Source organism: Phycodurus eques, chromosome 2 (assembly GCF_024500275.1).
Source record: "Phycodurus eques isolate BA_2022a chromosome 2, UOR_Pequ_1.1, whole genome shotgun sequence".
Taxonomy (NCBI): domain Eukaryota; kingdom Metazoa; phylum Chordata; class Actinopteri; order Syngnathiformes; family Syngnathidae; genus Phycodurus; species Phycodurus eques.
In genome coordinates this window covers 27,309,197-27,331,980 of record NC_084526.1, presented here as the reverse complement: position 1 = coordinate 27,331,980, position 22,784 = coordinate 27,309,197, and positions in this window count along the sequence as shown.

The following is a 22,784-nucleotide window of genomic DNA, read 5'->3' as shown; positions in this document are numbered from 1 at the left end:
CTGACTTCGGGCGAAAGGCGGACTACACCATGAACTGGTCGCCAGTCAGTTGCAGGGCACATATAGACATGGACAACCATTCGCACTCACATTCACAACGTCACTGAGTGGGAACTGAACCCACGCTGCCTGCACCAAAGTCAGACGAGTGTACCACTACACCATCAGTGACCACTTTCAAATAACAGTATCTAGTTAAATATATTACATTTTGGAAGTAATTTTTCCCAACTGATGATAAGTAGGGGTTTGAAAAAAAGCTTTGCAATGTGAAGGGCACCGTCACCCTGTGCCTTATGCTTTAATTATACTGATTTTTGAAGGTGTCCAGGTCGGGGATGAGATCCTGTCCCAAGTGGAGGAGTTCAAGTATCTTGGGTTCTTGTTCACGAGTGAGGGAAGAATGGAACGGGAGATCGACAGGCGGATCGGTGCAGCGTCTGCAGTGATGCAGACTTTGTATCGATCCGTTGTGGTAAAGAAGGAGCTAAGCCGAAAGGCGAAGCTATAGATTTACCGGTCGATCTACGTTCCTACCCTCATCTATGATAACAAGCTGTGGGTCGTGACCGAAAGAACAAGATCCAAGCGGCCGAAATGAGTTTCTTCCTCAGGGTGTCCGGGCTTTCACTTAGAGATATGGTGAGAAGTTCGGTCATCCGGGAGGATCTCAGAGTAGAGCCGCTGCTCCTCCACATCGAGAGGAGCCAGATGAGGTGGCTGGGGCATCTGATTCGGATGCCTCAGGGACACCTCCCTGGTGAGGTGTTCCGGGCATGTCCCACCGGCAGGAGACCTCGGGGACGTCCCAGGACAGGATCCCCCCGGAAGAGATGGATGAAGTAGCTGTGGAGAGAGAAGTCTGGGCGTCCCTGCTAAAGCTACTGCCCGCGTGACCCGACCTGGGATAAGCGGTAGAAAATGGATGGATGGATGGATGGATTTTTGAAGTAGCCTTGTTTCAATCTGGATCCATTCTGTCTTCATTCATTGGTTTTGTACTCACCTGCAATCAAAGATAAGTCCTGCAAATTTCAATCATCCATCCATCCATTTTCTATAGGGCTCGTCTTTCTGAGGGTCGTGGTGACTTTGGGCCAGAGGGGGGTACACCTTGTACTTGTCGTCAGCCAATCGCAGCAAATTTGAATTCATTACTCACAATTACACTTACACTTACAATTGGCACCCACAAAAAAAGCCTTGCAAAACTTGAGTAAAACAAAAACAAACACAAAACATATAACTCTACACAAAACTCATACAACTTGAATCAACATTGTACCTTTAGACATTCTATTTCGTCTTCTGTGGACCAGATTTCTTTGCATTCTCTTCGGTCTAGTTATTTATTTAGTCTCATATGAAAAGGGATTCATTCTTGGACTCCCTTCCTGGTGACAAGGTTGACAGTTTTCCTTCTGTGAATGAAAAAAAAAATGTAAGCCTCAGATCAGCTTTCCAACTCAGGAGATTGAGCTGACCTTTAAAAATGCAACAAAGAAAGAAAGAACCTTGGCTTGAACTTGAAATTGTGAGCTCTTAAAATATTTTCTTTTCAACATTGATTGTAAGAAAACAGTCAAATATTAATTTTAAATTCAATTAAATTACATTATTAGAATGCAGAACAGCATATAATGGCAGTTTCCTGATAACATGGTTTTATGCCAAAAGGTCTTTTTTGGTGTTTTGGTGTTTGCCACAATTGTGAGGACTCAAGTGCAGCTTTAGGAGTAATTATGAGGAAGGTGAGAACAATGTCTTTCCTGAGTCCACCAATCAAGGCAGTACATATTGTGTAGTCGAACACAAATAGGCAGCAACCAATGAAGCATCACGGTCACCAACATGGTGATGAAAAGGAAGTGTTGCACTTACTGATGAGATAATGACCTAGCGGAAGGCTGGGAGTGCAGCCTGCAAGATGCGAGGGTGAGGAGAGCTGTAGAGGTGTGAGTGGGTGTGACAGGAGCAGGGAAGGTTGACAGCTACTATACCAACTGGTGCCACGGTGTGAAATGTGAACCAGAGTTGGGGTCACAAAGAATGAGTGTCATAAGAAGATTTATTTTTTCTTTAAAAAGGAAGACGAATGAAAGGAAGGACTTGATAAATTTAGATTGGCATGGTGTTTAAGAACAGGACAATCTAAAGCAGACATGTACACTAAACTGAACAAAAAAAACATAAAAAGTCGTTTCACCAGTACAAAAACAAAATGACAAAATAATTTGAAATGATCGCATTGCTTTATTACACCATGGCAAGCTTGCTTTGTCCATCCATTCAATTTCTACATCGTTAGGGTCGCGGGGCGCTGGACCCTATCCCAGCTGACTTCGGGTAAAAGGCAGACTACACCCTCAACTGGTCACCAGTGAGTCACAGGGCACATATAGACACAGACAACCATTTACATTCACATTCACACTATCACTGAGTGGGAACTGAACCCTTGCTGCCTGCATCAAAGTCAGGCGAGTATACCACTAAACCATCATTGAGCTGGCTTTGTAAGGTTGTCCTTTTGTTTTTGGTTACATTCTGACAACTAGTTTTAAAGCGTTAAGATACCTGATGTCAAGACCCCATGTAATGTAGACAGAATTTAGCATTGACAATAAAATGACATTGTAACAATTTACTTGATACAATGTAGGAGCAAATGCAGCAAAGGCTCTGTTTTCCATGCGTTTCAACCGTTATCTGGGAATGACATAGGTTTCAGTAAAACTCTGGAAGAGGTTTTATTAAATATTTAAACATAGCACATCGCATATACTCTGAGTATTTATATACACGTTGCTGCAGAAAAGGCAATAGAGTATTAGTTAGCTACTAGCATCCTTGTGGTCCAGTGGAACAAATTGGAAAACTGAGGAGGTGGGTTAATAGTTTCTGTCTATGTCAAGAAAATTATCTCCCTCACCAGTAAATACTGTATATCAGAATGAAATGTTGGCTTCCTACAAACTAATCTAATAAAAGGAGACAGAGCTGGCTGCAAAAAGTCCTACATTGCAACACACAGGATTATGTTACTGTACCTTCATAAAAGATATCAAACTCATTAATCTACACAATGATGACCAAGAAGCAATACTAGCAAGTTAATTCAATTTCTTCTGTATTTCATGTTTGGTGGGTCAGCACTGTTATCGATAGATCTCTACTCCACAACATAAAGAATCACCACGCCCCAAGCAATTTTAAAAAAAATTTCCTGTGGTCAATGAGCATTAGTAAGCTCTACAACAATTTGATATAAATGGCTTTCAGATCAATAGAGCAATTGTTTTGATCCCTGAAAATGGAAATTCTGCCTGGGTATGTAAACTTATGAGCACAACTGTACATATATGCAGTCATATGTACCACTGTCATATTGGAATGAAAGTGTAGGCTACACCTTTTTTATAACCACGATGTGTAGGTGGCATTTTGGAATGAAAGTGTACAGCCCTTCAGTGGACGCAGATTCAGTCTGGACACAGACTGCACCACCTCCAGCCTTGTGCAGCCTTGTTCTGATTTGCTCACATCTCCCATGAATTATTTTACAGTAAAGTTAGTATCGTCTCATATTGAACCACAAAAAGATGTATGTTTTCATTGTTTTACAGCTTTCACCATCCAACCTGACTGAACTGGAGAGGATCTGCAAGGAGGAATGGCAGATGATCCCCAAATCCAGGTGTGAAAAACTTGTTGCATCATTCCCAAAAAGACTCATGCCTGTATTAACTCAAAACGGTGCGTCAACTAAATCCTGAGCAAAGGGTCTGAATACTTGTGGCTCTGTGATATTTCAGGTTCAACAATTCCTTTTTTTTTTCTGTCAATATGGGGTGCTGCGTGTACATTAAGGTGGAAAAAAATAACTTAAATGATTTTAGCAAATGGCTGCAATATAAAAAAAGAGTGTCAATCCATTTTCTGTACTATTTATCCTCACTAGGGTCGCAGGCGTGCTGGAGCCTATCCAGCTAACTGCTGGCAGGAGGCGGGGTACACCCTGAACTGGTTGCCAGCCAATTTCAGGGCACACAGTATAAACATACATCCATTCACACTCACATTCACACCTACGGGCAATTTAGAGTCTTTAATCAACCTACCAAGCATGTTTTTGGGATGTGGGAGGAAACTGGAGTAAATATTGTACTTAAGTAGGAATACTGTTACTTTAGAATAATATGACTCAAGTAAAAGTAAAAAGTAATCCTCCAAATGTTTACTTGAGTAAGAGTAAGAAAGAAGAAAAAGAAAGTACTCGGTCAAAAAGACTTGAAGAGAGTAGAGTGGTCATCGTGCAGGGATGAATAGGCATAGAGGGGTTGGGGAGGCTGATGTCAGGGCTACAAAGCATGTCTTTCCCCCGACTAAAGCTAAAGGTGATAAAGGTGGTTTAAAAAGAAAAATAGTGTGATCAAACAGGCCCTGAATTCAGACCTGTTCCGGGAGGTTGTGGAGGTGTTCACCACATCAACAGTTGGCCTCACAGGGGGTGCTGTGTATCAGTGAGTGATTGCTGAAGGATCAGAGTGTCGTCTGAATTAACTGGATATTGATTCTGTGCAGAGCAGTCCCCATGACAGCTATTTGAAGCTAAATCCTACTCCTCCACATTCATACTATACGGTGACTTAGTCAGGATTCCAAATGTTTTCAAACAATGGGGGTGAGCACTCGTGTGGGCGTCATGTCTTATGTACTGTACCCACAGGGGCTTTAAACATGAGAAATTAGATTCAAAAGCTCTACAGAAAATCTTCTCTGATTTCTTATTAGGGATTGTTTATCCTCCAACCTGTCAAAGACAGGATTCGTTTAGTATGAGTTAAGATTACCAGACATTTTGAATGCTGCCTTGAAGCTTTTTTTCTGTCACAGAGCCTGAGTTTACAACTTTAGCGAAAAAAAACAAAACTGTATATATAGATAATTTGCAGCTTGTATGCACTTTTCTACATAAGGTTCTACACCAGAAAAATTACACGATTTAGGTGCCTTTCTGTATACGTACAACAGAGGCGTCCAGTGGGGGACTTCAACGCCTTCTATACTCGCTTAACTCTTGTCAAAAGCACTGACCTGCATTTACATCCATCCATTTTCCTCATCGCTTATCCTCACTAGGGTCGCGGGTGAGCTGGAGCCTATCCCAGCTATCTTCGGGCGTTGAGGCGGGGTACACCCTAAATTGGTCACCAGCCAATCGCAGGGCACACATAAACAAACAACCATTTGTACTCACATTCACACCTACGAGCAATTTAGAGTCTTCAATTAACAAACCACGCATGTTTTTGGGATGTGGGAGAAAACCGGAGAACCCGGAGAAAACCCACGCAAGCACGGGGAGAACATGCAAACTCCACAGAGGCAGGACTGGGATTTGAACCCCCTTTCTGTCATGAACGGAACAGAGGACAGGTAATTAGGGTAAACGAGGCACAAGAAGGTGAAGAGCAGGTGTGTACAAGACAGGGGGAAAACAACAACCAACACACACCCATGACACTTTCCTCAGAACTGTGAGGCAGATGTGCTAACAAGTCGTCCATGCCGCCCTGCATTTAAAACTTACATAAATTTGTATTAATTGATTTCCAAGTGGCACGGTGGACGACTGGTTAGAGTGTCTGCCTCACGGTTGTGAGGACTGCGGTTCAAATCCCGGCCCCGCCTGTGTGGAGTTTGCATGTTCTCCCCGTGCCTGCGTGGATTTTCTCCCGGCACTCTAGTTTTCTCCCACATCCCAAAAACATGCAGGGTAGGTTAATTGAAGACTGCAAATTGCCCGTAGGTCTGAATGTGTGTGCGAATGGTTGTTTGTTTATATGTGCCCTGTGATTGGCTGGAAACCAGTTCAGGGTGTGCCCCACCTCTCGCCCGAAGATAGCTGGGATAGGCTCCAGCACTCCCGCGACCCTTGTGAGGATAAACAGCTCAGAAAATTGATGGATGGATGATTTCAAAACGTCTCATATTCATTTCATAGCGTGTGTCTCAGCTGAGCAACCTCCAGTCGTTTAAGGATACATTTTTCGTGGCTAATCAGAATTCAGCTTCTATGTGTGTTGCCATATGAATGTATTCTTTTTTTTTCTTTTTTTTTGTTAGTTTGTTTTTTCAACAATCTGAACCAATCAGATTTCAGATTGAATAAACGGTAAAAGGAGGTAGAGGTTGAGATTTGGCTGTTCAGCTGATGACCCAGGTGCGAAATGCACCACCCACCACTCACGTACACTAATTAGTATACAGTGTATTTACAATTAGGACTTTGTTAAGCAAAGAAGCATTACTTAAAAAGTGTGATGTAGTACATTTCTACACCACTGCAAACCACCATCTCAAACAAAAGAGCTAATTATTTTATTATTGTATTGTTATGACGTGAGGTTTATAGGGCTAGATGCAGTGACAAAAACTTAAAATTACTGCGATTACATAATCCATACAGGTCTGGATGAAGTACTAACATTACTTAAAATCTTAATGTCAACCACTGTCATTCAATTACTTTTATCATCTGATTATTTTGTTAATTACACATAAACACGACACAATGTTAATGTTAATTGACATCAGAAGTAAGGTTGAATAATATACAGTCAGTACTATAGCCTACTATTGCTTTAAGAAAGGAGAGTGATGTCCATCATGTAAAATACTGTTAAAATGTAAAATATCCAAAAATGTCTCCAAAAAGTGCTTATTGGGTTGCTGCTGAGTGAGCCGGATGAGTTGTGCACTGACAGCAGCCATTAAGTTGTGTACAGAAAGTACAAGACTGCTTGTCGGCCACCAGGGAGCTGTTATAGCTTTCTAGTAGAACAGGGGAAGTGATGGACTACCACACCCTCGTGTAGCTCCCACTCAATGAGAAGCCAGACCACTTAAAGAATGCCAACAATTGGACACCCGAAATCTACAAACTGCTTGTTATGTTGCCAAAATTCATGAATAATAGACAAACAATCAGGCATAGGTTGCGGGGTCTTAGGATCAACACATGAATATGTGTCTTCTGTTGAAAGTTTTGAGGATGGGGAATATTCATTGATATCGAGGCAGTTCTGTGTTTCATGAATCTGTTTTTTTCTGTTTGTAGCAGACCACTTCTTTGGTGGGAGTGGAAATAAAACGAAAGCATCTTACTTTATACCAATATGACATTCAACATTGGAAGAGTAAAAGAATGTAGTGAACTGCTTAAAAATAAAAAATAAGCAACTTCTCTAAGTGCATGTATTTTTCTTTTCTTTTTTTTGACTCCTTAAATGTGAATAACTAAACTGCTAACCCATAGGCCAAGATCTACTAAGATTGGGTCAGTCATATTTCATAACCACCATGAAGGATTTCCACAAAAATTGACCAATGAAGAAATTATTAGATTTTGGTGCAAAACCAGATTAAGATTTGGTTTGTGTGTGTGTGTGTGTGTGTGTGTGTGTGTGTGTGTGTGTGTGTGGCAACTGATAGTGTAAAAGACAGTAGATGTGGTTTCTTCTACTTTTTCCATTTGTGTTGCTTTTGGCAACTTTTTTTTTTTTTTTTGCATGTCACCACAACCTACAGAAATTTAGCAAAAAAGCTCTAGAAGAGATTACAGTGATTTGCTAATGTATTAGGGAAGAATGTTAATGATATTATACAAGAACTCTGACTAGGATATTGACACTGGTGGTGATCAACCGACCAGGTGGAAAAAAATAAAGATAGAGTTGTTTTTGTTTTATTTTATTTGGTGTGAATGCTAAATTATTTACACAACAATATTGGGCTGTAAAATAAGTGGAGGTCTGACTTATGTCCAAATAGACTTAAACAGAGCAACATAAATAAGTATAAAAATCAAATACACAACAACAAAGATAAGAAAATCAACAAATCTGCTTTTATTAAATAGCTTTGGAAGAGGTCTATACTTGAATGAATGCCATTCAAGCTTCACTTGTGTTTCAAAAACCCCAATAATTGTTACTTTGATGATGATGTTCATGAGTCATAGTTTTGTAATCCACATGAACTTGAATGGAAATAGCTTACATTGGCATTTTCATCACATTAGAATCTACACATGGCCTTTTATATGTTGTGCCTGCCTCGTGATTTAAATGCAAAACAGCAGATCAGCACGGACAAGTGATTAGTATGCTGGTAATAGCCATACTCTTAAGGTCATTAGAACAGATAAACACATACTGCACATTTGGAGAATTCTTTATGCTAAAATTTCAGTTTTCATTTGGGGCAAAAAGGGCTGTGAAATGTACCTCAACATGCCTAAATCTCATATTTCCATTTAAATGCCAGGACAGATAATAATCAAGTGTGGGTGTTCTTTAGCGAGAGAAGAAAGCTCTATGCTGACACGATTAGCCTCTTTACCCTTTGCTTCACTCTATGTGTCATGCTGCTGGGGGCTAAAAGTCTTTCTTTGAGAATTCTCTGAGACAGAGACATGCTAAACTGTTCAGCAACCAGAGGCAAAATTGGAGCACTCCACTGTGTACTCTGAGTACTTCGCTGTTTGCATGAGAGAGAGAGGCGGGGGGAGCACAGAACACAGAACATACCAGAGAAGATGCATGTTTTATAGTTAATTGTGACCATAAAATAGTGCTAACGTTTCCATATATATATACAAAACAACAGTAAAAACATCTGCGATTTACTGCAAGGTGTTTTCTCAAATTAGAAGTGGGCTGAAATAACCAAGTTTGGCGCAGTGACAAAACTATGCTGCATGTTACAGCTGTTGTTTTTCGTAGTCTGTAGTGTAAACATGAGTCGCGCGCGGCTGTGGCGACTCACTTTGATTGGCCCAATAGAAGACTTTGTGTGTGGACATGTGACTTTCTTGTGTCGTTTGATTGGTGAACTTGAGTCAACATCACTGTGGTAATCACAGTGGATTGGAGCAATGGTGCCCGAATGCAGAAGTCTAAAACAAAAGTCTGTACAGTATATAAACTCACAGGTTTTTACAGGTGTTTAGACAAAGCATTTCACAGCACCACCGATCAGTAGCACTGCCTTGCTCATTTCCCACATCCTGTCCTGTCCTGCCCTTTTCTGTCCTCTCTCATCTTGTCCTATTGGTTAGTTGTTGCATTTCCTCACCCATCCATTTTCAACACCGCTTATCCTGGTTAGGGTCGCGGGGCACTGGAGCCGATCCCAGCTGACTTCGGGCGAAAGGCAGACTACACACTGAACTGGTCGCCAGTCAGTCGCAGGCCATATTATTATTATTATTATTATTTATTTTTATTTGACGTTTGTGCTCTAATTTTATTTTAAAATCAGAAGTTACTTACCAGTTACTCTTTACTTGAGTACAGGAAGTCCTCGATTTACGAACGAGTTCCGTTCCTACGCTGGCGACGTAACACAAATTTCCGCGTAAATCGGATTTCACCGTTAAAGTTGAAATTTACGGCGAAATACTTATGTTGCGTGTATTGTCCCACGTGATTGTGACAGCAAGCTCAGTGTGTGTGGGCGTGTGCATCGATGTGTGAGTGAGACGGGACTGCGCAGGCGTCGTCCGGCGGGACTGTGAAGGAGGAAGGAGGGTCGCGGGCGTGCTGGAGCCTATCCCAGCAATCTTCGGGCGAGAGGCGGGGTACACCCTGAACTGGTTGCCAGCCAATCGCAGGGCACATATAAACAAACAACCATTCACACACACATTCACACCTAAGGCAATTTAGAGTCTTCAATAAGCCTACCATGCATGTTTTTGGGATGTGGGAGGAAACCGGAGTGCCCGGAGAAAACCCACGCAGGCACGGGGAGACATGCAAACTCCACACAGGCGGGGCTGGGATTTTAACCAGAGCAGATGTGCTAACCAGTCATGCACCGTGCTGCCTGCCCTCGTACATATCCTGTATTATTCTAACATACTTCTCTGCCACTCCAGACTTCCGCATGCGACAACGGAGACCCCGGACTGTTGAACAGCTGAAGCTGTACATCAAGAAAGAATGGGAAAGAATTCCACCTACAAAGCTTAAAAAATTAGTGTCCTCAGTTCCCAAACGTTTATTGAATGTTGTTAAAAGTAAAGATGATGTAACACAGTGGTAAACATGACCCTGTCCCAGCTTTTTTGGAACGTGTTGCAGCCATAAAATTCTAATTTAATGATTATTTGCTAAAAACAATAAAGTTTGTACTTTTCCATCAACATCCTCAAGGCAAATAATGCATCTGTGGCACTCCTTCTAGGCATGAAAACATACTGTTGCTCTCAAATACTCACTTCTGTCCTGAGTTTAGCCTCCACTACTCTTTCCCACAACTTCATCTTCTTAATCTTCCTCGCTACTACCTGAGTCATCTTAAACACCACCATCCTATGCTGTCGAGCCACACTCTCCCCTACCACTACTTTACAGTCGGTAACCCCCTTCAGATTACATCGTCTGCACAAAATGTAATCCACCTGCGTGCGTCTACGGCCGGCTCTTGTAGGTAACCTTATTTCCCTGCCTCTTTTGGAAAATGTACGTGTTACAACAGTGTGACTTCGTAGTAAAAGAGTGTGGTTACTAGACTGCCCTGCCTGCAGTCCAGACCTGTCTCCCACTGAAAATGTGTGGCGCATTATGACGCGTAAAATACGACAACGGAGACCCCGGACTGTTGAACAGCTGAAGATTTACATCAAGCCAGAATGGGAAAGAATTACACTTACAAAGCTTCAACAATTAGTGTCCTCAGTTCCCAAACATTTATTGAATGTTGTTAAAAGAAAAGGTGATGTAACAAAGTGGTGAACATGACCCTGACCCAGCTTTTTCCGAACGTGTTGCAGCCATAAAATTCTAAGTTAATGATTATTTGCTAAAAACAATAAAGTTTATCGGTTTGAACATTAAATATATTGCCTTTGTAGTGTATTCAATTAAATATAGGTCGAACGTGATTTGCAAATCATTGTATTCTGTTTATATTTATGTTTAACACAATGTCCCAACTTCATTGGAATTGGGGTTGTACTTTATCTAGCGCCTTCCAGAATTTCTCTTTCACCTCTCGGTCTCATCCTACCTGTGGGGCATAGCCACTAATCACATTATACATAACAACCTCAATTTCAAGTTTCAGCCTCATCACTCAATCTGATACTCTTTTCACCTCCAACACATTCTTAGACAACTCTTGTAAAACAACCCCGACTCCATTTCTCTTCCCATCTACACCATGGTAAAATAATTTAAACCCTGCCCCTAAACTTCTAGCTTTACTGCCTTTCCACCTGGTCTCCTGGACATACAATATATCAACCTTTCGCCTAATCACTATGTCAACCAACTCCCGAGATTTTCCTGTGATGGTCCCAACATTCAAAGTCCCCACATTCAATTCTAGTCTCCGTGCTTTCCTCTTCTCTTTCTGCCACAGTAGCTGAATTTCCACCTCTACCCTACATGTTAACGATGCTGGGGGTTGACTTTGTTAAGCGGGCCACGACCGATCCGGTATGGAATTCTTTAGATGAACGCTCATATTTGTTTGGCAAGGTTTTAAGCCGGATGCCCTTGCTGACGCTACCCTCTGCATTTATCCGGGCTTGGGACCGGCCTACAGTTTGCACTGGCTTGTGCCCCCCATAGAGCTGCATTCAAAAGAGCGAAAATCACCCAATATAATTTTTTTACACTGAAATAATTATTTAAAAATAGCAGCAAAACCACCGCCTTTTTTTCCTATTCGACACGCTAAAATTAGAAGTAAACAGTCTTGATCACATATATATATATGGATGGATGGATATATATATATATATATATATATATACATATATATATATACATATATATATATATATATATATATATATATATATATATATATATATATATATATATATATATATATATATATATATCCATCCATCCATCCATTTTCTGAGCCGCTTCTCCTCACTAGGGTCGCGGGCGTGCCGGAGCCCATCCCAGGCGGGGTACACCCCGAACTGGTCGTCAGCCAATTGCAGGGCACACAGAAACAAACAACCATTCGCACTCACAGTCACACCTACGGGCAATTTAGAGTCTCCAATTAATGCATGTTTTTGGGATGTGGGAGGAAACCGGAGTGCCCGGAGAAAACCCACGCAGGCACGGGGAGAACATCCAAACTCCACACAGGCGGGGCTTCGGATTGAACCCTGGTCCTCAGAACTGTGAGGCAGACGCTCTAACCAGTCGTTCACCGTGCCGCCTATATATATACTGTATATGTATAATTTGTATTATTATAATATAGCTAGAGCGGCGGGGCAATCAGCTTCTTCCTTGACTTGTTTGTTGTTTAGTTAAAAATAATAATTAATTGCAGCGAGTAGCTCTATGTGTATGTGTGAGGCTGAATTCCCTAGTATGCTGAGTCACAGTCACAGATTATATTTTATTTTTATTCAGTTGCCTTCGGCTGTGTCACTCAGTGCGCTTTATGTAAAGTATTTCCCAGATTATCTTTAATATTACATTAATTATCTCCTATTCAAGCAATCATTTCAATTGGGTGCAGCAGCGGCAATAAATCAGTAGCTTTATCCTATACTTTCCACTGTTATTCTAATCAATCCATTTCATCCATTTTCAACACCACTTATCCTGGTTAGGGTCGCGAGACGCTGGAGCCTATCCCAGCTGACTTCGGGCGAAAGGCGGACTACACCCTGAACTGGTCGCCAGTCAGTCGCAGGGCACATATAGACACGGACAACCATTCACACTCACATTCACACCGTCACTGAGTGGGAACTGAACCCACGCTGCCTGCACCAAAGTCAGGCGAGTGTACCACTACACCATCAGCGACTGTTATTCTAATCAATGAGATAAAATTGAACGTGCAATTGAAAAAAACTTTGTACTTGTCTAACATGCAAATGTCAATTTAATTGTGATTGTGTGTGATCTTAATCTGTTAACAACCTTTGATATAGACCAATTAATGAGCATTAACTGCTGGGTTCTGACTGCAGCAGGAATGAGAAACAGAGAGAGACAACAACAGCTTAGATTCAGTTTCCGTAGTAACCCACACTGAGTTTAAATTAACAAAGATTTCACCTCATCCCTGGATCATTTGCTAATCATCTTTTATTTGCTGCAATTTCACCATTTATTGTCTTGCTGTTTGATGTTTCCATGGACCCCAGCACATTGGTGTCAGACTACACAGGTTGCGCGATCCATGAATCCATTTTCTATACCACTTATCCTCAGTAGTCATGGGTGAGCCTATAGACCTTCTCACTCTGCACTTGGTTTTTGTGGTGTTCAACCTGAGGCAGGGCGCAAGACAGCGGAAGGATGACGGAGGCCAGGCGCAAAAAAATCTCTTGCTGTTGTCATTCTGAAATCACTCTGCCACCACCTCTCTCATTGGATGCGCCATCTGACTTCACAGCGTTTTGTCATTGCGCAAGAGCAGCACATGCACAATAAATGTGTTAGTCGATGGCACGCTGCTCTCTGTAAGGCCAACACCAAGGGTGCTACATTGTTAAAATGACTTATTCATGATGGAGTATTACCATACATGAAATGTTACTGGTCTGATTATTTTTTTGGAATGTACAATCAAATAAAAATATAAGAGAGGTGTTCAATTTACCTGACGACGCGGTGAGAAGGGTGATGTCTGTGCCGGTGGTTTTCCAAGCCCAGCAATATGCAGCCATCCACGTATAGAACACCACTGCCCGAAACTATTACCCTTGATTTGAAGTAGAGAGCTTTCCAATACCTTCTTTTTAACTTTTGTATCCGACTGGAGTTAAATAATCTGGCCAAGAAACTATAATAATCTCCTTCAGGCTACTGTGTCCCTGCGAGGCTCAATGAGCAAGACGGTGCTACAAAACAAAACAAACAAAAAAAAAAGACTGACAACACTTGTCTGTCACAACTCCTCCCTCCTTCCCCCTCCTCTCCTGCTGGGAGGGGGGGGTAGGTGACGATGACAGAATCTAAGGGAAGATCTGAGTTGGATCACTTCCCTGGAGGCATTGCTGTGGAGGATTCACCGACCGAGCCATGTCCTGAGGGAGAACCACTTTTCTGAGGCATCGGCCTGTGGTGCTTCCATCCATCCATCCACCCATTTTTTTCAGTTTATCCAGAGCCGGGTTGCGAGGGCAGCAGTTTAAGCAGAGAAGCCCAAACTTCCCTCTCCCCAACCACTTTGTCCAGCTCTTCGGCAGGGATCCAGAGGCACTCCCAGGCCAGCCGGGAGACGTAGTCTCGCTAAACGTGTCCTGGGTCATCCCCAGTGCCTCTTCCTGCTGGGGCATGTCTGGAACACCTCACAGGTCAGGGAGGTGTCCAGGGGCATCCTAATCAGATGCCCAAGCCACCTCATCTGGCTCCTCTCAATGCGGAGAAGCAGCAAACATCTCATGACCATAGGTGAGGGGTAGGAACATAGATCAACCAGTAAATTCACCAGGACAGACCAATACAGAGTCTGCATCACTGCAGATGCTGTACCCTCACTCGTGAACAAGGCCCGGAGATACTCCTCCACTTGGGGCAGGATCTCTTCCTCGACTCGGAGAGGGCACTCCACCCTTTTCCAACTAAGGACCATGGCCTTAGTTTTTGAAGTGCTGATTTTCATTCCAGCCATTTCACAGACAGTTTTAACGTGTATGACAAAAGGTGTTTTTTTCCTGTTTTATTTTTTAAAAGTGTAATCTCTACCTTTAACCCAGCTGACTTTGGGCAAGAGGCCCAGATACACCCTGAACTGGTGTACATGTAAATATATGTGCAAATGTGTGCAAATATAGACAATCAAACCATTTACACTCATATTCACACCAACTGTTCATTCATGGGCAAAAGTCAGCTGCACCTCTGAATTATTTCAGAGGTAAGATTAGATTCCTCTGATGTTTCAACAACATCAAGACATTTTTAACATGTTCTCCTAACAATGTGCCAAAGGTTTGGGGAAGTTTATATCCATCCATCTATCCTTCCATCTTCTACCTTTTATCGTGTTTAGGGTCAGTGGTGAGTTGACTTTGGATGAGAGGCAGGCTACATTCTCGACTAGCTGCTACTTAATTGAAGGCTATATATAGACAACCATTCACACTTACAGTCACATGTATGGGCATTTTGTGTTCAGTTACCTAATATGCATGTTTTCAGAATATGCATAGAAGATGCAGAGGAAGCCGGAGTAGCCAGAGAAATTACACACATGTGAAGGGATAGAATAGAAACTTCCCACCAAAAGGTCAGAGCTAGGATTTTGATACTAAATCTCATGTGTTGCCAATACAGTTGGAACTGTTCCTTCATTCTGCTACAAAAAGTGTACCAGCACGAACACACACAAACATAAAAATAAAATAAAAATTGGCCCTTATATTTTCCTTAAGTATTTTGAATTATGAACTAATTACAATACAGGAGCCGCAAAGAATAATCTGAATTAAGGCAACATACAGAATAACACAAAAACACACAATTCTTGTTTTACACTAATTCAGAAAAAATAGGACAACCATAATGCGATCATTTTATTCCCATCATGGTAACTTTCTTTTCAGACAATATTAGAATTATTATATTCTTAGATTATGTCCTGAGTAATGGAGTAACACTGCAATGCATGAGGTGTCATCAACAACTTCGAACATCGAAACCCCCTCCCATAAATCATCAAGTGTTGAAGGCACTGTGAAGTGACCCAATGAGACTGCTTCACCTTTGTTAGAAACAGTCATTTATTAAGCAGACAGCAGCTCTCATTTACTTCAAGACATTGTGAAATCCATCCATTGTATTCCGCTTATCCGAGGTTCGGGTCGCGGTGGCAGTAGTTTCATCAGCAAGGAAGCCCAGACTTCCCTCTCCACAGCCACTTCCTCCAGCTCTTCCGAGGGGATCCCGAGGCGTTCCCAGGAAGCAGAGAGACGTAAGTCCTGGGGCATTCCCGGGGTGTCCTCCCGGTGGGACATTCCCAGAACACCTCAGCAGGTAGGCGTCCGGGAGGCACCCTAAACAGATGCCCGAGCCACCTCATCTGGCTCCTCTCAATGCGGAGGAGCAGCGGCTCTACTCTGAGCCCCTGCTGGATGACCGAGCTTCTCACCCTATCTCTAAGGGAGAGCCTGGACACCCTGCGGCGGAAATTCATTTCGGCCGCTTGTTTCTGGGATCTTGTTCTTTCGGTCACAACCCACAGCTCATGACCATAGGTGAGGGTAGGAACGTAGATCGACCAGTAAATTGAGACCTTCGCCTTTCGGCGAAGCTCCTTCTTCACCACAACGCACCGATACAAAGTCCGTATCACTGCAGACGCTGCACCATTCCGCCTGTCTATCTCACGTTCCTTTCTTCTCTCACTCGTGAACAAGACCCCAAGATATTTGAACTCCTCCACTTGGGGAAGGATCTCATCCCCAACCTGGAGAGGTTCACTACAAAAAAAAGCCTGTCTAGAAATCAGCAAAATTTCAAAAGTGTCATTAGGTCCAATAAGTCACCCGGCTCCAAATATCCCAGAACTTGGCAAATGACAGGGTCTTTTTTTTTTTTATGGTGTATCTATAAGCCTTTTCTGCTGGCAGACTTATATGCAGGCAATGATGAGTGCTGATTGAAGACAGGTGCGTGGCCAAGGTGGTCCTGATTGCTGGAGAGAGAGAGAGCGAGAGAGAGAGAGAGAGAGGGAGAGAGAGAGAGAGAGAGAGAGAGAGAGAGAGAGAGAGAGAGAGAGGGAGGGAGAGAGAGAGAGAGAGACAGAGAGAGAGAGGCACAAAGCGCCCCCCAAGCTCCAAGAAGGGGACTGCAGGAGACCGACCATGACAGTACCCCGCACCCTCAACGGACGCCTCTCAGTACTCCCCTGCCTGCCTCTTTGATCACCTTGGTTGTGGCGGTCCAGTCTTCTGGAAGCTCCTCTTGTCCACGAGAGCCTGTCTCACCTCATCCCGAAAAGATGCACAATACTCGTCCTGTCTCAGCTTCCACCACATGGTTCTCTGCTCTGCCTTTGTCTTCCTAATCTTCCTCGCCACCACCAGAGTCATCTTACATACCACCATCCTATGCTGTCTAGTCACACTCTCCCCTACTACTACCTTACAGTCGGTAACCTCCTGCAGATTACAAGATGTAATCCACCTGTGTGCTTCTACCACTGCTCTTGTAGGTCACCCTATGTTCCTGCCTCTTCTGGAAAAAAGTCTTCACTACAGATATTTGCATACTTTTTGCAAAGTCTACCACCATCTGTCCCTCCAAGTTCCTTTCCTGGATGCTGTACTTACGCATCACTTCTTCATCACAGCTATTTCCTTCACCAACATGTCCATTACAATCTGCACCAATCACGACTCTCTCTCTGTCTGGGATGCTCAGAACTACTTCGTTGAGTTCCTTCCAGAATTTCTCTTTCACCTCTCGGTCACATCCTACCTGTGGGGCATAGCCACTAATCACATTATACATAACACCCTCAATTTCAAGTTTCAGCCTTATCACTCGATCTGATACTCTATTCACCACCAAGATATTCTTAGCCAACTCTTCTTTTAAAATAACCCTGACTCCATTTCTCTTCCCATCTACACCATGGTAAAATTATTTAAACCCTGCCCCTAAACTTCTAGCCTTACTGCCTTTCCACCTGGTCTCCTGGACACACAATATATCAACCTTTTTCCTAATCATCATGTCAACCAATTCCCGAGATTTTCCTGTCATAGTCCCAACATTCAAAGTCCCCACATTCAGTTCTAGGCTCTGTGATTTCCTCTTCTCTTTCTGCCGAAGAACCCGCTTGCCACCTCCTTCGACTTCGACCCACACTAGCTGAATTTCCACCGACGCCCTGCAGGTTAACCCGGGCCACGACCAATCTGGTATGGAATTCTTTGGATGAACGCTCATACTTGTTTGGCAAAGTTTTAAGCCGGATGCCCTTCCTGACGCCTTCCTGTGGGGCCGGCCTACATTTTGCACTGGCTTGTGCCCCCCCATAGGGCTGCATTTGCCCCCCATAGGGCTGCATTTGCGCCTTTAAGACAGTAAGAAGTCTTAAAATTTGAAAAATGTGCTTATTACAAGCAATATTTTTAAGAAATGGGTTTGTTGAAAATAAGTGGTATAGTTTCATGATTCATGTTTTACTTAATTTAAGAATTTACATCGAACATATGAATTTAGTTTGCTTATTAGAAGCAAGAAATTTATGTTATCTCGGATATATATTTTCATGATTTTTTTTTACTTAATTAAAATCTTGTGAATTTTAATTAGTAAAGAAGGCTTACAGAATCAGAATCATCTTTAATTGCCAAGTATGTCCAAAAAACACACAAGGAATTTGTCTCCTGTAGTTGGAGCCGCTCTAGTACGACAACAGACAGTCAATTGACAGAGAACACTTTTGAGACATAAAGACATTGACAAAAAACAGTCACTGAGCAATAAAGGGTTGCTAGTTATCTGGTAATGCCGGTAAATTTTTTTATTTTTTGACAATAGTACAAAAAGATGCAGAGTCATCTAGCACTTAGAGCAGTTCAAATGACTGATATTGCAATAGTCCGGTGCAATGACCATTGTGCAAAGGGCGCCGAGACTTCAAGTGAGTAGTGCGATAATCTGGGACAATGTTGATTGTGCAAATGTTGCAGATACTCGTCAGATACAGTGGGACATATTTTCATGAAACAAAAGATTTTGTTTCTCCTTTGAGCTGGTTCCAAGAAATTCAACCTTAACTTTAAAGATGAATTAGCAAAATCAGTTTAGTATATAACAGTTGATTAAAAAACTAAACTTAAAACAAGCAATTTAGACTTCAATCAGGGCCCTTGAAGCATTCTTACATTAAGTTGAATGTTACTTAAGATTGCTAGTTTGAAAAAAAATTCCACACTCATTTAACTCAGCTTGTTAAGCATTACTCCATTACCAATTTAACAAAATTGTAGAATTTAAATTATCAGACTATTTTAGTTGCTGAAACACAAAACTGTATTTCAATCAATAGAGCCATGTATACAATGGGTGCAATACTATAATTATTTTTTTAATTTAACATGTTTTATTTTCAGCAGCAAAAGAAACAAAGCCATGGTTTAGTAGGCTTCTCGTGTGTACATCTGTCAGTGACGGCATGAAAATATTTTTTTAAATAATCTGCCTCACAAACTGGTATCTCCTTTCTTGAAGGAGTATGTTTCAGGTGTTCTCCAGCATGCTTGTGACCTTTCCTATTTCCTTTGGATCAAACAATTCTTAATTGGAAATCACAAAGAATGTTCTAAAATTTACAATGTTTGGTTCTTTAAATAAGTGACAGGAGAAATACTCACCAATTGGGGAAATTTCCCTGTGTGCGTGCCCATACACCACAAAGCCAGACAGGTGTCAAAGAGTCTAAAACAAGCAGATGACCCTGTCCCTGTGTTTAGCTGTGCTGTATGGTATTCTGTTAAGTTCAAAAACACATTTTCTAACATTCCATACTAAACATACATAAAGTATGTATGAATATTACTGCTATCCGATTGGACCGATATCGGTATCGGCCAAAACTCAAGGGTGCAATATCGGTATTTGATCGGAAGTAAAAAAGTTGATTATATTGTGCAATTGAACAGTATGCAGAATTATTTGTATCTTATATATACTGCAATAACTCTCCCCCGGTTATTTTCTTGATATAATTTTTAAAATATGGAAATACAAATTAATTGTTCTGGAAGTGAAATTCTTCAGGTTGGCAGCTACACAGTCATAACCATACAATAAATGCAATTGTACTAATAATTGGCATCGTAATTTCTTCCAGTCTTCCGGTTTTCGGCCTTGGGTTCCTCATTTACGGTTTTTAGTTTCGGCCAAGAATCGCTAGTTTGTAAGACAGTAGTGAGGCCAGCCTTGATGTACGGCTTAAAAACAGCGGCACTGAAGAGACAACAGGAAGCAGAGGTGGAGGTGGCGGAAATGAAAATATTGAGGTTGAGGCTCTCAGAGTGACCAGGTTAGATATGATTACACATTTTTTAATTGAGTTCTTTATTTTTAACATGTTTAAAAACAATAATAATAAAATAACAGAAAAAACAACAAAACAAGATTTGAACAAAAAATAAAAATACATTTAAATAATACTTATTCGAAAAGGAGTAGGAAGAAGTAAAAAAAAAAAGCTCATCAGAGGTACAGCCAAGGTTAGGTATTTTTTTGAGACAAAGTTAGAGATAGCAGACTACCGTGACACATCCAGAGGAGAGATAGTGAGTACATTTGTAAAGAATGATGAGTATGGAGCTGCCAGGCAAGAAAGCTAGAGGAAAACCTAAAAGAAGTTGATAGTTGGAGTGAGGGAAGACACGAGGGCAGTTGGTGTAAGAGATTAGGATGCAAGAGAGAGGATTACATGGAAAAGGATGACGCGCTGTGACGATAGTTAGGGGAAATGTATCGGAGTAAAACGGTCCATCTTACTTTGGAAATTTTGTGGCATAAAAGTGAAAGTTGTCAGAAATATAAATAACAAAGTACAGATGCCTGTAAATTCTACTTAATTGCAGTAACAAAGTATTTATACTCCATTACATTACAAGACTGTTAAATATTTAATTAAACACTGGTTAGCACATCTGCCTCACAGTTCTGTGGACCGGGGTCCAAATCCCGGCCCCACCTGTGTGGAGTTTGCATGTTCTCCCCGTGTCTGCATCGGTTTTCTCCTGGTACTCCCACATCCCAAAAACATGCATGGTAGGTTGACAGAAGACTCTAAATTGCCCATAGGTGTGAATGTGAGTGTGAATGGTTGTTTCTTTATATGTGCCCTGCGATTGGCTGGCGACCGGTTCAGGGTGTACCCCGCCTCCCGCCCACAGTTAGCTGGGATAGGGTCCAGCACGCCTGCGACCCTGGTGAGAATAAGCGGTACAGAAAATGGATGGATGGATAAACAATATAACAGTGGCGAATATTACTGATTTAGAAACCACAGGAAATAATAAATATTATCATCTCTTTGTCCGCAACATTCCCCGGCCCCGCCTGTGTGGAGTTTGCATGTTCTCCCCGTGCCTGCGTGGGTTTTCTCCGGGTACTCCGGTTTCCTCCCACATCCCAAAAACATGCATTAATTGGAGACTCTAAATTGCCCGTAGGTGTTACTGTGAGTGTGAATGGTTGTTTGTTTGTATGTGCCCTGTGATTGGCTGGCAACCAGTTCAGGGTGTACCCCGCCTCCTGGGATAGCTGGGATAGGCTCCAGGAGGGATAGGCTCCTGGGATAGCTGGGATAGGCTCCAGCACTCCCGCGACCCTAGTGAGGAGAAGCGGCTCAGAAAATGGATGGATGAATGGATGTCCGCAATATGTCTGATTTGTTTAATTAGGCTGTTCATGCTTTGGCACCCTAAACCATTAAGGCTCAAATTGAGAAGCGTACGTATATTAAAGTGGACACATTTATCCATTCAAAATTCTGAAACTCGGGCCTGTAGAACTGCACCCTAGAGGGAGGTGGAGAAAGTGTTTTCCTTTGCTGCTGTTAATGGGGTTATTGATCATTTTGGCAATGGCAACATTTCTATAAACCAAATTAAGGCACTGTTGAAAGTGTGCTGTGTCAGACAAGAAATGCATTTAGATTACTTCATTCCACAGAACCTCCTCAGAGATCACTATCTGCTCTATTCGCTTTGTTCCTTATAGGTTGCCTGATATTCAAATGTCCATGATGAAATGTTTCAAAGAGCAGCTTTCTCTCTAACTTTAATAGCTGCTGTTTTTCTTTCAAGGTTGGTTTAACCCTTTTAGAGCAATACTGTATATCACAGTGCCTGTAAAAAGCATTACTACTGAGACACTTAACATTAACATTATATAATTATTCACAGAGGACATGACTTTAAAATGATAAAGAAAACCTCGTCGTTATACCAATGCCCCTAACATTTCATCCAATGTAATGTGAGTGAACATGTTTATGCATTGTCAGACTCAGAATCAGAATCATCTTTATTTGCCAAGTATGTCCAAAAAACACACAAGAAATTTGTCTCCGGTAGTTGGAGCCGCTCTAGTACAACAACAGACAGTCAATTGACAGAGAACACTTTGAGACATAAAGACATTGTTGGAAAAGGTTTGTGGCTCAAACGTGATACAGTGGAAATCAAGTCATGCGGAAACAGTTTCAGTATAGGCCTTCCCCAAACTGTTCCCACAATTTGGAAGCATACAATTGCTCCTGGTCTAGCCCAACCATTAATTTATAATAAGGTGTGTCATAACCATTTTGTCCTTCGTATATACTCATGTAGCGTCTTGAACTTACTTCAAAGGATGGTAGATGGTGTCAATTCACTTGCTTGTGTCTGCAGACTTATTCGCTGGGTGCGGGGCCACTCACTCATTGCAGCAAATAACTATGTGAATTTCTTCGGTATCCCCTCACTTACACTCTGGTCCTACAGATGTCTCTCCTTTGTTTTTTCTCTCACTCCCTTTTAAAAACTTCTTCAGTCTGTTCTGTTTGACTGAATGACAGTAATTCTCAATAAATATCCATCAAAAATACAAAGAAACCACAGTGGCATCTTAAAATGTGACACAGTAAAACTGTTCCGGCATAAAAGGGATACAGATCTTCCTTTCTGCTTGAACTAAAAGCCGAACAGGAAAAAAAAAAAAAAAAAAAAAGATGGTTAGTTAACAGAAAGGCAATGCCAAAGTTAC